The sequence below is a fragment of the Pseudophryne corroboree genome, chromosome 6 (assembly GCF_028390025.1).
Source record: "Pseudophryne corroboree isolate aPseCor3 chromosome 6, aPseCor3.hap2, whole genome shotgun sequence".
NCBI lineage: Eukaryota > Metazoa > Chordata > Amphibia > Anura > Myobatrachidae > Pseudophryne > Pseudophryne corroboree.
In genome coordinates this window covers 219,695,509-219,711,324 of record NC_086449.1, presented here as the reverse complement: position 1 = coordinate 219,711,324, position 15,816 = coordinate 219,695,509, and the positions used below count along the sequence as shown (strand labels likewise).

At 44.2% G+C, this 15,816-nt stretch overlaps 1 long non-coding RNA gene across 1 annotated transcript in view; it reads right to left on the bottom strand.

Moving 5' to 3' along the window:
* Nucleotides 1-1,515: 1,515 nt before the first annotated feature.
* Nucleotides 1,516-15,816, bottom strand: part of LOC134935141 (uncharacterized) — an 80,366-nt gene continuing 66,065 nt past the window's right edge. Inside the window, exons 2-3 of the long non-coding RNA XR_010179931.1 lie at nucleotides 2,155-2,245; nucleotides 1,516-1,810 (exon numbers count right to left, since the gene is read on the bottom strand). This is a non-coding gene — a long non-coding RNA (uncharacterized LOC134935141). The remainder of the gene's footprint in view (nucleotides 1,811-2,154; nucleotides 2,246-15,816) is intronic.

The window sequence follows — 15,816 nt, the reverse complement described above, 5'->3', positions numbered from 1 at the left end:
CCAATATATGATTACATCTGGTCATGTGGGCTGTATAATAGTATGTTGCTGAGGGACATAGTAATTATTAAAAACGAGTTACTAACCTATGTGGGTACAATGACCTCATCATATTAAATGTATATATTCATTTATAATTGGTTTCTGATTAGCCCACCAGTGGGAATATATGTCTGTAGCTGCATAATTGGAAGCCTTTGGTTGCATGACAGCGGGTTGATAGTTACGTACACCACGCTTGTGCACGTTCAGGTTACTTAGCAACCAGCCTCACAAATATGCTTTCTCCGGAGTTTCGATCACGTGACAGCGGCGTCACGCTTTGCACACCACGCGGATACACGCATGAGTTGCTCAGCAACCAGGGCGCCCTAGTAAAGCTTTTTGCACGTGACGCCGCCTGTCACGTGACCCGGAAGGAATGCACAGCGCTATACGGAGCCCCGGAGAAAAACCTCCCCATCTCCATATATCAGCTTGGGGATATTCATGTAAGTTTTATATTCATTATGGGGACACTACCATCCCAGTAATTGGGGGAGGGAAGTTTCTGGAATTAATGCATCTGATTAAAAGCGGTTGTCCATAATAAACAGGGGGTGAGTCATGTGACTACATTGACCTCTGACCCTCTTGATCATAGAGATTTATTTCATTGATTTGCTGTTTCTTAAAGTTCTTTTTCATGTGGGTTTGCCTCCCAATCTTTTCTATGTATATTATGAGTATACTATTTATAGAATTTCTGTATTTTTAGCATGACTGTGGATGATTGACTATTTTTACATCACACCTGTGGGGCATCAGGTCATTAAATGGGGTATAAAATAGATCCCAAAAATCAGATGGAGCCATACTTCTGATGAAGCTAGGTGACCTAACCTAGGGAAACGCGTTAAGTGTTGAAGCTGCGACGACCATCACAAGTGTTCCACTTTAAAGACGGATCCAGATATGGACTTTCAAACCTGCCTTTTTTGAACTCTGAGGAATTTCATCTGTACAGCATTGATGGGAGAGACCCAGGCTGTTCCATTGCCACAGCTTGCTTGCTGAAAAATCTCCACACCTCTGGAAGCCTCCATCAACACGGGTAATACCAGCTGTACATATTTCCTCTCACCAGAGAACTTTGCACAAGGCACTAAGGGGTACATTTACTAAGCAGTGATAAGAGTAGAGAAGTGAGCCAGTGGAGAAGTTGCCCATGGCAACCAATCAGCACTGAAGTAACATCTATAATTTGCATACTATAAAATGATACAGAGCTGCTGATTGGTTGATGGGGAAATATCTCCACTGGCTCACTTCTCCGCTCTTATCACTGCTTAGTAAATGTACCCTTTAGTCCGGGATCCTTTTGTGGACACTGAAAGCAGCCACCTTTAAACATTTCTCAGCTCCATATATGCCTCAATTTTATATCGGATATATATGTTCAGGATGTTTTTAGTTTTTTAGTTTGTGATGTATAGGTAATAAATTTTATGTTATTTTTATTGAAATTGATCCACAGTCATTATTAATATTGGAGAAACACATAAGCGCCAGTTTACACTTTCTTATTCTGAAATATTTTCAGGGACCGACAATCCCTTCTGGCAGCTGTGACAGCGCGTCTGGGCCATTTTCCTTTCGTCTTTTTGACCTGTTGACATTTTAAATGCCAGTATTTTGACCTTGCGGGGTTTTGACCTTGTTAGGATTTTGACCGTCGGGATTTTGATTGTAGGTATTTCATACTGATCTCGGATATGCTGTAGGCACAGTAAAGACTGCAGGGGGAGCATCTCTCTTTCTACATCAAGTTCTAATTTATCAGAAAGAATGAGATATAGTAAAAGCTACTTGTAAGTACAGCTGCACAAATTGACATACAAGCCAAACGTCAGCCTGTCATTGATATATCTGCCCACAGGACCCCTTAGACTGATGTCTATAGAAATACAACTCATCCACTATTGCTAAAACCCAGGACAACAGAAATCATGGTGCCCAGTACACCCATTTTTAGCTCCCCAACCCTAAGTCCCCACAGCGTTCCTCCAGACATCCCCCACAGCATCTTTCCAGGTTCCTTCTGCCTCTTCAGCCCTAAAACCCGCAGTGTCCCTTTAGCCAGCTGCACAGTGTCCCTCTAGCCCTGAAACATACCTTCTTCTATGTATCTGCTGCCCAACACTGCTCCTCTGCTGTCCACCTCAGTGCGGCGCTGAGTGCACCGGACCACCCATTAGAATCATAGCTGCAGATTAAAAGAAAAATCAAATCTATTAAAAGATGCAACATTGCCGAGGCTCCATGAAGCCCCACCCCCTGCAGTGCACTCTGGCTGCTTGGTATGCCCAGCTTTTTGCTTGTTCCCAGCTGGCTGTGTACCATGGTTGAGGGGAAGAGGGTGCAGATGGCATGCAGTGGGGGGAGAGGTGTGTTTGCCAGCCTGTTGCTTTATACACCCGGAGTGGGGAAAGGAAGGGTGGGTACTGGGGGGGTTGGGGAGGGGAGAGGAGGATATATGTGTCTGCCAGCTGTACGTAGTGGCCAGAGCAAGCTACAGCAAGCTTCCTGTACCTGCCTACCTGCACTCTGCTGAACTTTCAGCAGCGCAGGCAGCAATGAGAGACTTGGTGAAAAAACAATGGGACCTGGTAGAGCTGTGCCCTTAGACCCCCCTGTCACCAGGGCCTGCTAAAACCACATTAAATGCATCAAAGACGTTAGTAAAAACTCTATTAGTTGGTATGTGAAATGTATTACAACTAATGTACAAGGGAGAAAGATTCCTTATAAAACCAGGATGCCACTACTTATTGTTTGATGAGGATAATCCTATGGTGTGTGCACCGACAAGCATGGCCATGCGCATAGATTACTAAAGGGACAGTGAAGGGGTTAAATACCTTATGAAAACACTTTAAAGCTTTAAAGTTGGGCTAATAGTTGAGGAATTGTTAGCATGGAGTGCACTGCTTTTTATAAGGACATATTTTACAGGATATAGTTGCATACCTCCCAACTTCTTTGGTATCCAAGGAGGGGCAATAACGCGCACCAAAGGGGGTGTGGCCTTGTGGTACAGGTGTGGCCTTGCAGCAAGGGGGCGTGGTGTCACAGGAAGCACCGTGATTGCAAACCACACCCCCGTTTTTGTCACTATGGGGGCATGGACAGCGCTCAATGAGCTGCTGACTGTCCAGCCAAAATCGAGACAGTTGGGAGGTACTGTATGTTGTAGTTCCGTATGTTACATATATACATTGTTTATAAAACTAAGGGGTAACATAACACAGGCTGCTGCTGCAGAGATATAGGGGCTGAGAGTCCGAGACACAGGCTTCTGCAATGGGGTGGGAGGATGGGGTGTCTGCAGCAGAATGCCCCGGTTGACAAAAATCCTTATTTCAGCCCTGCCATGATGCACTATTGTATGTGGAGTAACTTGATATAATGGGTGTGGATATCTGGAGGGTTGAGACACAACATGATACTGCAAGAGCCGGACCTTCTTTCCTCATGTGCCTTTCCTTTTCTTACTTACACTATCTTATACTCCATACTCTCTTTGATGGCACCTAACCCCTGGTTTTCCATACCTGTCCTATATTGTCTTGAACTGCAAGTGCTGTTTCTTGTTTGCTCATTTGATTATGTACTGTGTAATGGGTGCTGCAGATCCCTTATGGCGCCATATAAATAAAGGATAATAATAGTAGTAATAATAATAATAATAATAATAATAGGGTCTGTAGAGTGGTATTGAGCATTGGAAAAAGGAATTCATCCTGAAACGTGTGAAGAAAGATGGCATTAATGAAATTAGAAATAAAAAAATTAAAACATAGTAAAAGAGGATGAGTAGAGGAGAAAAAGGAAAGAGGATTTGGGGGTTTGGGTTTGTAAAATAAAGAGATGTGAAGGTAAGATAATAATCTATATATATATATATATATATATATATATATATAAAAGGCAAAAAAGGAGATTGACTCACTGATTGACTCAACACGAAATATTTTAAACCACAAGGCCTACAATCTTGAAACTTGGCAGGTAGCTTCTCCTTAGGTCCCAGGTTTTTGCTAAGAACCGGTTTTACAAATGTCACTGTCCAGCCACAGAAATCACCAAAAATGGATGCGTGATGGTATGTATGTATTGGCTAAGTGAAGGGTGGGAGCAGGGCTACCGTTGCCAACAACAGCAATTCTAACCCTTTTCCCTCAATTGAATTCCCCCCTTAAAATCTGGAGGTTCCTTGAAGAACTAGTTTGGGAACCTCTGTGTTAGATCATTTATGTTAATTTAAAATGTAAAGCTTTTATGCAAAATACCCAAACATTCACTTTAAAACAAGAACAGATTTGTGGGTAATGCCTTATTTAGGTACATGTCGAGTTCTAAATCGCAGTGATGGGGCATTGCCATGCTATCTTATATTTTTGGAGTTACATATTTGTATATAGAGGTGCACCTTAGACATGTCCCTAACTCTTTCCAGTTTTCTATGTTTCTATTGGTACAAATTAGCAGAATACGTTACAGCTACATCAATAGCCTTGATAAAGATCCCAGAAGGGATTGAAATGTGTTGGCGGGACAAGGGACATAGAGGCTGTAGAGGGGTTATTCCCGGAAGGAGCTACAGACCAGGAGGCTGACCCCGGACACCACCTGGTGATTTTGATCTCTCATGCTCTTATGGAACTGCCTAAACACCTGTTCCTGTATCTCCAGCAATTAGCCCATCTATAGGGGTCATTCCGAGTTGATTGTAGCTGTGCTAAGTTTAGCACAGCTACGATCGTAAACTCAGACATGCGGGGTGACGCCCAGCACAGGGCTAGTCCGCCCCGCATGTCAGTGCCGGCCCATCCCCCCCACCCCGCACAAATACAAAAGCGCCTTTGTATTTGAGGAGTAACTCCCGGCCAGTGCAGCTCCCGGCCGTTAAGCCCCCTCCCGCCCAGCGACCGCTTCTGTCTCAGAGGCGATCGCTTGGCACCGACGACTGCCATGCGCCGGCGCACTGCGGCGCTGGCGCATGCGCAGTTCCAACCCGATCGCTGCGCTGCGACAAACTGCAGCGAGCGATCGGGTCGGAATGACCCCCTATATCCCCTGCTACTCTGACCACAAATTGAGTGTTGTTTGCACTACACATGTGTTTTTTTTAAAAGTGTGATTTTGTTCTATGTTATTAATAAACGTATCGTGCTATGGTCCTTTCTCTTGCTTTTATTGCTTGTGCTGGAGGAAACCTCATGAGTGGACAGACGTTAACCTTAACACACGCACAGTTGTAAAGAGAATGGACTTTGGAACTTTTTTTTTTTGGTGTGGATTTTATATGATACAAGAAAACGTTTTCTCAATAAGGAAAGTGACATTTATATATTGTGAGCATCAGTGAAAGGACTACATACTGTATTCTCTTGTTTAATGTTACATCTGCCGCCTGGCTCCTTTGAGTATACACCATGGGCGTACATGAAACCTTCTAACTTACTAACTTTACTCACACTTCAGTTGTTTGAGATGTATTAAACTGTAAAGAGTTGCGGGCAGATGGAAACTAATATTAGCTATTAGAGATGAAAAATAATGAGAGTTGTAGTTTAACAACAGCTGAAGAGACACTATTTGATCCACACTCTGATTAAAAAGCACCTGTACTTGTCTTCAAACTGTCTCTTTATATTCATATGGTTTTCAGTGACTTAATGAAGCTTTATATTTTGGGAACCTATTCAACTCACTGTGAAAAGCTGAGCTTTTCGTTGTTGTAAAAAGTAAAGCCCAGTATACATAAGAGAGATGTGTGCTGAGCAATCTGTCACAGACTGCTCAGCACACATCCATCCATCCCTCCCTCCCCCCGCTCAGCCCAGCGCTGCACGATGTATGCTGACCGAGGAGGGGGGTGCGCTCATTTCACCCAGCGGGCGATAGCGATGTGCAGGGACACGCATCGCTATCGCTGGGAGGCATACACACAAGAGATCAAGGTCGGACTGGCCCACCGGGGTACCAGGGAAACCACCGGTAGGCCCCACTGCCTGAGGGCCCACTCCTTCCTCTAGGGATCAGGTTCCAGACTGTGCACTTCTATTATACATGGTAGATATGTTGCATTACAATGCACTAAATTATTGTGTATTTCAAGACTCTGTGGAGGCTGACCACACCCCCTTTGTAGGCTGGCCACACCCCTAAGTATGGGCCCCTATCACTGCATTCCCCCGGTGGGCCCTTCATGGCCCAGTCAGACACTGCAAGAGATCCATGCTTAAAATGGCCTACATCACAAAACTTACCCGGAAAGGCTAAAAGATCTTAACATGTATAGTATGGAGGAGAGAAGGGAAAGGGGAGACATGATAGAAACTTTCAAATATACCAAAGGTTTTAGCAAAGTTCAGGAGGGAAATATTTTTCAAAGGAAGAGAAGTATTAGAACTAGGGATGTGCACTTGAAATTTTTCGGGTTTTGTGTTTTGGTTTTGGGTTCGGTTCCGCGGCCGTGTTTTGGGTTCGACCGCGTTTTGGCAAAACCTCACCGAATTTTTTTTGTCGGATTCGGGTGTGTTTTGGATTCGGGTGTTTTTTTCAAAAAACCCTAAAAAACAGCTTAAATCATAGAATTTGGGGGTCATTTTGATCCCAAAGTATTATTAACCTCAAAAACCATAATTTCCACTCATTTTCAGTCTATTCTGAATACCTCACACCTCACAATATTATTTTTAGTCCTAAAATTTGCACCGAGGTCGCTGGATGACTAAGCTAAGCGACCCTAGTGGCCGACACAAACACCTGGCCCATCTAGGAGTGGCACTGCAGTGTCACGCAGGATGGCCCTTCCAAAAAACACTCCCCAAACAGCACATGACGCAAAGAAGAAAAAAAGAGGCGCAATGAGGTAGCTGTGTGAGTAAGCTAAGCGACCCTAGTGGCCGACACAAACACCTGGCCCATCTAGGAGTGGCACTGCAGTGTCACGCAGGATGGCCCTTCCAAAAAACACTCCCCAAACAGCACATGACGCAAAGAAGAAAAAAAGAGGCGCAATGAGGTAGCTGTGTGAGTAAGCTAAGCGACCCTAGTGGCCGACACAAACACCTGGCCCATCTAGGAGTGGCACTGCAGTGTCACGCAGGATGGCCCTTCCAAAAAACACTCCCCAAACAGCACATGACGCAAAGAAGAAAAAAAGAGGCGCAATGAGGTAGCTGTGTGAGTAAGCTAAGCGACCCTAGTGGCCGACACAAACACCTGGCCCATCTAGGAGTGGCACTGCAGTGTCACGCAGGATGGCCCTTCCAAAAAACATTCCCCAAACAGCACATAACGCAAAGAAGAAAAAAAGAGGCGCAATGAGGTAGCTGTGTGAGTAAGCTAAGCGACCCTAGTGGCCGACACAAACACCTGGCCCATCTAGGAGTGGCACTGCAGTGTCACGCAGGATGGCCCTTCCAAAAAACACTCCCCAAACAGCACATGACGCAAAGAAGAAAAAAAGAGGCGCAATGAGGTAGCTGTGTGAGTAAGCTAAGCGACCCTAGTGGCCGACACAAAACACCTGGCCCATCTAGGAGTGGCACTGCAGTGTCACGCAGGATGGCCCTTCCAAAAAACACTCCCCAAACAGCACATGACGCAAAGAAGAAAAAAAGAGGCGCAATGAGGTAGCTGTGTGAGTAAGCTAAGCGACCCTAGTGGCCGACACAAACACCTGGCCCATCTAGGAGTGGCACTGCAGTGTCACGCAGGATGGCCCTTCCAAAAAACACTCCCCAAACAGCACATGACGCAAATAAAAATGAAAGAAAAAAGAGGTGCAAGATGGAATTGTCCTTGGGCCCTCCCACCCACCCTTATGTTGTATAAACAGGACATGCACACTTTAACCAACCCATCATTTCAGTGACAGGGTCTGCCACACGACTGTGACTGAAATGACGGGTTGGTTTGGACCCCCACCGAAAAAGAAGCAATTAATCTCTCCTTGCACAAACTGGCTCTACAGAGGCAAGATGTCCACCTCATCATCATCCTCCGATATATCACCGTGTACATCCCGCTCCTCACAGATTATCAATTTGTCCCCACTGGAATCCACCATCTCAGCTCCCTGTGTACTTTGTGGAGGCAATTGCTGCTGGTCAATGTCTCCACGGAGGAATTGATTATAATTCATTTTAATGAACATCATCTTCTCCACATTTTCTGGAAGTAACCTCGTACGCAGATTGCTGACAAGGTGAGCGGCGGCACTAAACACTCTTTCGGAGTACACACTTGTGGGAGGGCAACTTAGGTAGAATAAAGCCAGTTTGTGCAAGGGCCTCCAAATTGCCTCTTTTTCCTGCCAGTATAAGTACGGACTGTCTGACGTGCCTACTTGGATGCGGTCACTCATATAATCCTCCACCATTCTTTCAATGGTGAGAGAATCATATGCAGTGACAGTAGACGACATGTCCGTAATCGTTGTCAGGTCCTTCAGTCCGGACCAGATGTCAGCATCAGCAGTCGCTCCAGACTGCCCTGCATCACTGCCAGCGGGTGGGCTCGGAATTCTGAGCCTTTTCCTCGCACCCCCAGTTGCGGGAGAATGTGAAGGAGGAGATGTTGACAGGTCGCGTTCCGCTTGACTTGACAATTTTGTCACCAGCAGGTCTTTGAACCCCAGCAGACTTGTGTCTGCCGGAAAGAGAGATCCAAGGTAGGTTTTAAATCTAGGATCGAGCACGGTGGCCAAAATGTAGTGCTCTGATTTCAACAGATTGACCACCCGTGAATCCTTGTTAAGCGAATTAAGGGCTCCATCCACAAGTCCCACATGCCTAGCGGAATCGCTCCCTTTTAGCTCCTCCTTCAATGCCTCCAGCTTCTTATGCAAAAGCCTGATGAGGGGAATGACCTGACTCAGGCTGGCAGTGTCTGAACTGACTTCACGTGTGGCAAGTTCAAAAGGTTGCAGAACCTTGCACAACGTTGAAATCATTCTCCACTGCGCTTGAGACAGGTACATTCCACCTCCTATATCGTGCTCAATTGTATAGGCTTGAATGGCCTTTTGCTGCTCCTCCAACCTCTGAAGCATATAGAGGGTTGAATTCCACCTCGTTACCACTTCTTGCTTCAGATGATGGCAGGGCAGGTTCAGGCGTTTTTGGTGGTGCTCCAGTCTTCTGTACGTGGTGCCTGTACGCCGATAGTGTCCCGCAATTCTTCTGGCCACCGACAGCATCTCTTGGGGTAAGCCATTCCGCGATGATCTTCCTCAGTTGCCGTAAGAGGTTTTCAGCTGTGTGCGTATTCTGGAAAGCGGTGATACAAAGCGTAGCCTGCCTAGGAAAGAGTTGGCGTTTGCGAGATGCTGCTACTGGTGCCGCCGCTGCTGTTCTTGCGGCGGGGGTCCATACATCTACCCAGTGGGCTGTCACAGTCATATAGTCCTGACCCTGCCCTGCTCCACTTGTCCACATGTCCGTGGTTAAGTGGACATTGGGTACAACTGCATTTTTTAGGACACTGGTGAGTCTTTTTCTGACGTCCGTGTACATTCTCGGTATCGCCTGCCTAGAGAAGTGGAACCTAGATGGTATTTGGTAACGGGGGCACACTGCCTCAAGAAATTCCCTGTGAACTAACGGCGGATACCGGACGCACGTCTAACACCAACATAGTTGTCAAGGCCTCAGTTATCCGCTTTGCAACAGGATGACTGCTGTGATATTTCATCTTCCTCGCAAAGGACTGTTGGACAGTCAATTGCTTGGTGGAAGTAGTAAAAGTGGGCTTACGACTTCCCCTCTGGGATGACCATCGACTCCCAGCAGCAACAACAGCAGCGCCAGCAGCAGTAGGCGTTACACACAAGGATGCATCGGAGGAATCCCAGGCAGGAGAGGACTCGTCAGAATTGCCAGTGACATGGCATGCAGGACTATTGGCATTCCTGGGGAAGGAGGAAATTGACACTGAGGGAGTTGGTGTGGTGGTTTGCGTGAGCTTGGTTACAAGAGGAAGGGATTTACTGGTCAGTGGACTGCTTCCGCTGTCGCCCAAAGTTTTTGAACTTGTCACTGACTTATTATGAATGCGCTGCAGGTGACGTATAAGGGAGGATGTTCCGAGGTGGTTAACGTCCTTACCCCTACTTATTACAGCTTGACAAAGGCAACACACGGCTTGACAAATGTTGTCCGCATTTCTGGTGAAATACTTCCACACCGAAGAGCTGATTTTTTTGGTATTTTCACCAGGCATGTCAACGGCCCTATTCCTCCCACGGACAACAGGTGTCTCCCCGGGTGCCTGACTTAAACAAACCACCTCACCATCAGAATCCTCCTTGTCAATTTCCTCCCCAGCGCCAGCAACACCCATATCCTCCTCATCCTGGTGTACTTCAACACTGACATCTTCAATCTGACTATCAGGAACTGGACTGCGGGTGCTCCTTCCAGCACTTGCAGGGGGCGTGCAAATGGTGGAAGGCGCATGCTCTTCACGTCCAGTGTTGGGAAGGTCAGGCATCGCAACCGACACAATTGGACTCTCCTTGTGGATTTGGGATTTCGAAGAACGCACAGTTCTTTGCGGTGCTTTTGCCAGCTTGAGTCTTTTCAGTTTTCTAGCAAGAGGCTGAGTGCTTCCATCCTCATGTGAAGCTGAACCACTAGCCATGAACATAGGCCAGGGCCTCAGCCGTTCCTTGCCACTCCGTGTGGTAAATGGCATATTGGCAAGTTTACGCTTCTCCTCCGACAATTTTATTTTAGATTTTGGAGTCCTTTTTTTACTGATATTTGGTGTTTTGGATTTTACATGCTCTGTACTATGACATTGGGCATCGGCCTTGGCAGACGACGTTGCTGGCATTTCATCGTCTCGGCCATGACTAGTGGCAGCAGCTTCAGCACGAGGTGGAAGTGGATCTTGATCTTTCCCTAATTTTGGAACCTCAACATTTTTGTTCTCCATATTTTAATAGGCACAACTAAAAGGCACCTCAGGTAAACAATGGAGATGGATGGATACTAGTATACTTATAGATGGACGAGCGACTGCCGACACAGAGGTAGCTACAGCCGTGGACTACCATACTGTGTCTGCTGCTAATATAGACTGGATGATAAGGAGATGAAATTAATATATATATATATATATATATAATATCACTAGTACTGCAGCCGGACAGGTATATATATTTATTATGTAATGACTGATGACGGACCTGCTGGACACTGTCAGCTCAGCAGCACCGCAGACTGCTACAGTAAGCTACTATAGTAGTATGTATAAAGAAGAAAGAAAAAAAAAACCACGGGTAGGTGGTATACAATTATGGATGGACGAGCGACTGCCGACACAGAGGTAGCTACAGCCGTGGACTACCGTACTGTGTCTGCTGCTAATATAGACTAGATGATAAGGAGATGAAATTAATATATATATATATATATATATATATAATATCACTAGTACTGCAGCCGGACAGGTATATATATTTATTATGTAATGACTGATGACGGACCTGCTGGACACTGTCAGCTCAGCAGCACCGCAGACTGCTACAGTAAGCTACTATAGTAGTATGTATAAAGAAGAAAGAAAAAAAAAAACACGGGTAGGTGGTATACAATTATGGATGGACGAGCGACTGCCGACACAGAGGTAGCTACAGCCGTGGACTACCGTACTGTGTCTGCTGCTAATATAGACTGGATGATAATGAGATGAAATCAATATATATATATATAATATCACTAGTACTGCAGCCGGACAGGTATATATATTTATTATGTAATGACTGATGACGGACCTGCTGGACACAGTCAGCTCAGCAGCACCGCAGACTGCTACAGTAAGCTACTATAGTAGTATGTATAAAGAAGAAAGAAAAAAAAAAACACGGGTAGGTGGTATACAATTATGGATGGACGAGCGACTGCCGACACAGAGGTAGCTACAGCCGTGGACTACCGTACTGTGTCTGCTGCTAATATAGACTGGATGATAATGAGATGAAATCAATATATATATATATAATATCACTAGTACTGCAGCCGGACAGGTATATATATTTATTATGTAATGACTGATGACGGACCTGCTGGACACTGTCAGCTCAGCAGCACCGCAGACTGCTACAGTAAGCTACTATAGTAGTATGTATAAAGAAGAAAGAGAAAGAAAAAAAACCACGGGTAGGTGGCTGGCTTGGTGAGCTATTTTTTTACATACTACTATAGAAAAAAAAACCACGGATGGACGAGCGACTGCCGACACAGAGGTAGCTACAGCCGTGGACTACCGTACTGTGTCTGCTGCTAATATAGACTGGATGATAATGAGATGAAATCAATATATATATATATAATATCACTAGTACTGCAGCCGGACAGGTATATATATATATTTATTATGTAATGACTGATGACGGACCTGCTGGACACAGTCAGCTCAGCAGCACCGCAGACTGCTACAGTAAGCTACTATAGTAGTATGTATAAAGAAGAAAGAAAAAAAAAAACCACGGGTAGGTGGTATACAATTATGGATGGACGAGCGACTGCCGACACAGAGGTAGCTACAGCCGTGGACTACCGTACTGTGTCTGCTGCTAATATAGACTGGATGATAATGAGATGAAATCAATATATATATATATATATATATATATATATATATATATATAACTCTGGATACGACCGGCACTCCTGCAGCAAAGGATAGTTACCAGGGTGCCTTCCCGTGGTACCACAAGGCCTAGTGATATTATATATATATATATATTGATTTCATCTCATTATCATCCAGTCTATATTAGCAGCAGACACAGTACGGTAGTCCACGGCTGTAGCTACCTCTGTGTCGGCAGTCGCTCGTCCATCCATAATTGTATACCACCTACCCGTGGTTTTTTTTCTTTTCTTTCTTATATATATATATATATATATATATATATATATATATATATATATATATAAAAGAGTAAAGTAGAGGGCGGCACTCCAATGGTTTTTGAAAAAAATAGCTCACCAAGCCAGCTTCAATTCAATCACCGTTTCAGGTGTCTTTATTAGCACCTTTCGTCAGGTGACGAAAGGTGCTAATAAAGACACCTGAAACGGTGATTGAATTGAAGCTGGCTTGGCGAGCTATTTTTTTCAAAAACCATTGGAGTGCCGCCCTCTACTTTACTCATATATATATATATATATATATATATATATATATATATATATAATATCACTAGTACTGCAGCCGGACAGGTATATATATTTATTATGTAATGACTGATGACGGACCTGCTGGACACAGTCAGCTCAGCAGCACCGCAGACTGCTACAGTAAGCTACTATAGTAGTATGTATAAAGAAGAAAGAAAAAAAAAAACCACGGGTAGGTGGTATACAATATTATATATATATTATATACAATTATATATATATATATATATATATATATATATTAAACTGGTGGTGACTGGTGGTCAGGTCACTGGTCACACTATCAGCAACTTGCAAGTAGTACTCCTAAGCAGACAATCACAATATATATTATACTGGTGGTCAGTGTGGTCACAATGGCAGTGTGGCACTCTGGCAGCAAAAGTGTGCACTGTACGTTATATGTACTCCTGAGTCCTGCTCTCAGACTCTAACTGTCAGTGTCTCCCCCACAAGTCAGATAATATACAGTCACACTATCTATCACTTCAGCAAGTAACTAGTACTCGTCCTAATGCTCCCCAAAATTACTACTGTGTCTCTCTCTACTGTCTCACTCTCTTCTCTATAAACGGAGAGGACGCCAGCCACGTCCTCTCCCTATGAATCTCAATGCACGTGTGAAAATGGCGGCGACGCGCGGCTCCTTATATAGAATCCGAGCCTCGCGAGAATCCGACAGCGGGATGATGACGTTCGGGCGCGCTCGGGTTAACCGAGCAAGGCGGGAAGATCCGAGTCGCTCGGCCCCGTGTAAAAAAACATGAAGTTCGGGCGGGTTCGGATTCCGAGGAACCGAACCCGCTCATCCCTAATTAGAACTCGAGGACATACACTGAAACTGGAGGGAGGCAGGTTCAGGGGAAATTTAAGGAAAAATTATTTCACTGAAAAGGTAGTGGATAAGTGGAATAGCCTCCCATCAGAGGTGGTAGAGGCTAAGACTGTAGAGCAGTTTAAACATGCTTGGGATAGGCATGTGAATATCCTTACAAGGAATTAAGGTTCAAAGAGGGTTGCTATTACCTAAAGGATAAAAAAAAAATTGGCAGACTAGATGGGCCAAGTGGTTTTTATCTGCTGTCAAATTCTAGGTTTCTATGTTTCTAAAATCTAAGCAATCCAGTCAGATTGCTTAGATTTTAAGAACGAATCTCTCCGTGTGTCCCCCTTTAACACACTGACTTTTCTTGCCTCAATGTGATTGCTGAACCACATGAGATATGTGCAACTTTCAGCAGGAGCATACACTAAGTTATTGACTAGAAAGACATGCTGGTGCTTATTGGGCCATAAGAATGGCCCCCCAGTCATTGGCTGACAGTGAATGGTGGATCTTGCAGTCCTACCTTAGCTGTAGTTTCATTATAATGGACAGGGCTCTCTAAGACAATTCTAAAAAAAAAAAAAAAACACATGCAAATGTTATTTTAAATATTTTAATAAATCATTCAGTAACATCCTGCATCCCCTACTATAATTTAAATTAACAATCTTTGAAATTGATCTTTCTTTATAATCCAGTTGAAAAAAAGAAATAAGAAAAAAAAAAAAACTGAGAAGAACAAAGGATTTTAAATGAGTTTTTCTGCTTAGTTACAATATCTTGGTATAATGGACACCATAATGTAATATTAGGAGCATGACATGACAAAATTGCCACGTAATGGGTCACGATCAGTATCCCTCCCCTCAGCCACCATAGGGCCTTATTCGGAGGTGCAAACAGCTGTAGGCGCAGATGCGGTTTTACTTGCAGGCTAATTGCGAAAAATATACTTATGACTCAGCAGCCATCTTGTGCACAGAGATGGTCATTGTCAATGTGTCATATCCACCGCTCATGTACATAAGTGGGAACATCGGACGCACAGCAGCTGCACCATCAGTCCTTTGAGCAGCCCTATGCTGTGCTAGACTGAGCAGCTCTCCTAATTACAACTTACTAACAATATTTGTTTACAGTAATACAATTCTTAATTTGATAGCACAGAACATGAAAAGACCTACGCACTTAATTAATGAATTATACAACTAATTAAATAAAACCTTGCACTTGTAATTGAATTGCAAAATCAATGCTACTTTTGCCTAGAGCCATCTGTGTCCTGTGATGTGCTGCAAGATAATCAATAGAAGAAGTTTCTTCTTATGCAAACAGGCCTCCGGGGCATGGCTTTGATACACATTGAGCAAACGTGGCAAGTAAAGGGTGTGGTTCTGGAATTAAATGCACAAAATCTTCAGAAACTTCTGAAGCTATTCTTCTGAACAGATGTAAATTTATTTTTCAGTTTCCTGGAATACTATGTATGAATAAATGTCACCTAATTGATGCTCCCTAAAAATAAAAAATAAATCACTTATTCCTTGGTTTCCAGCTGATAACTTCAGGGAAATGGTTTTAATAAAATTGCGCATTAAATAGGGCCCCAATATATCTTTTCCAAAGTGATTGTATAAGGACAAAATAGGACAAGTATAACCCTTTTACAATTCACAGTTCCGACCCAGGTCTATCAACCTGGCTTCAACCTCAACTGCAAACCCCCTTTTACACATGGCGGTTGGA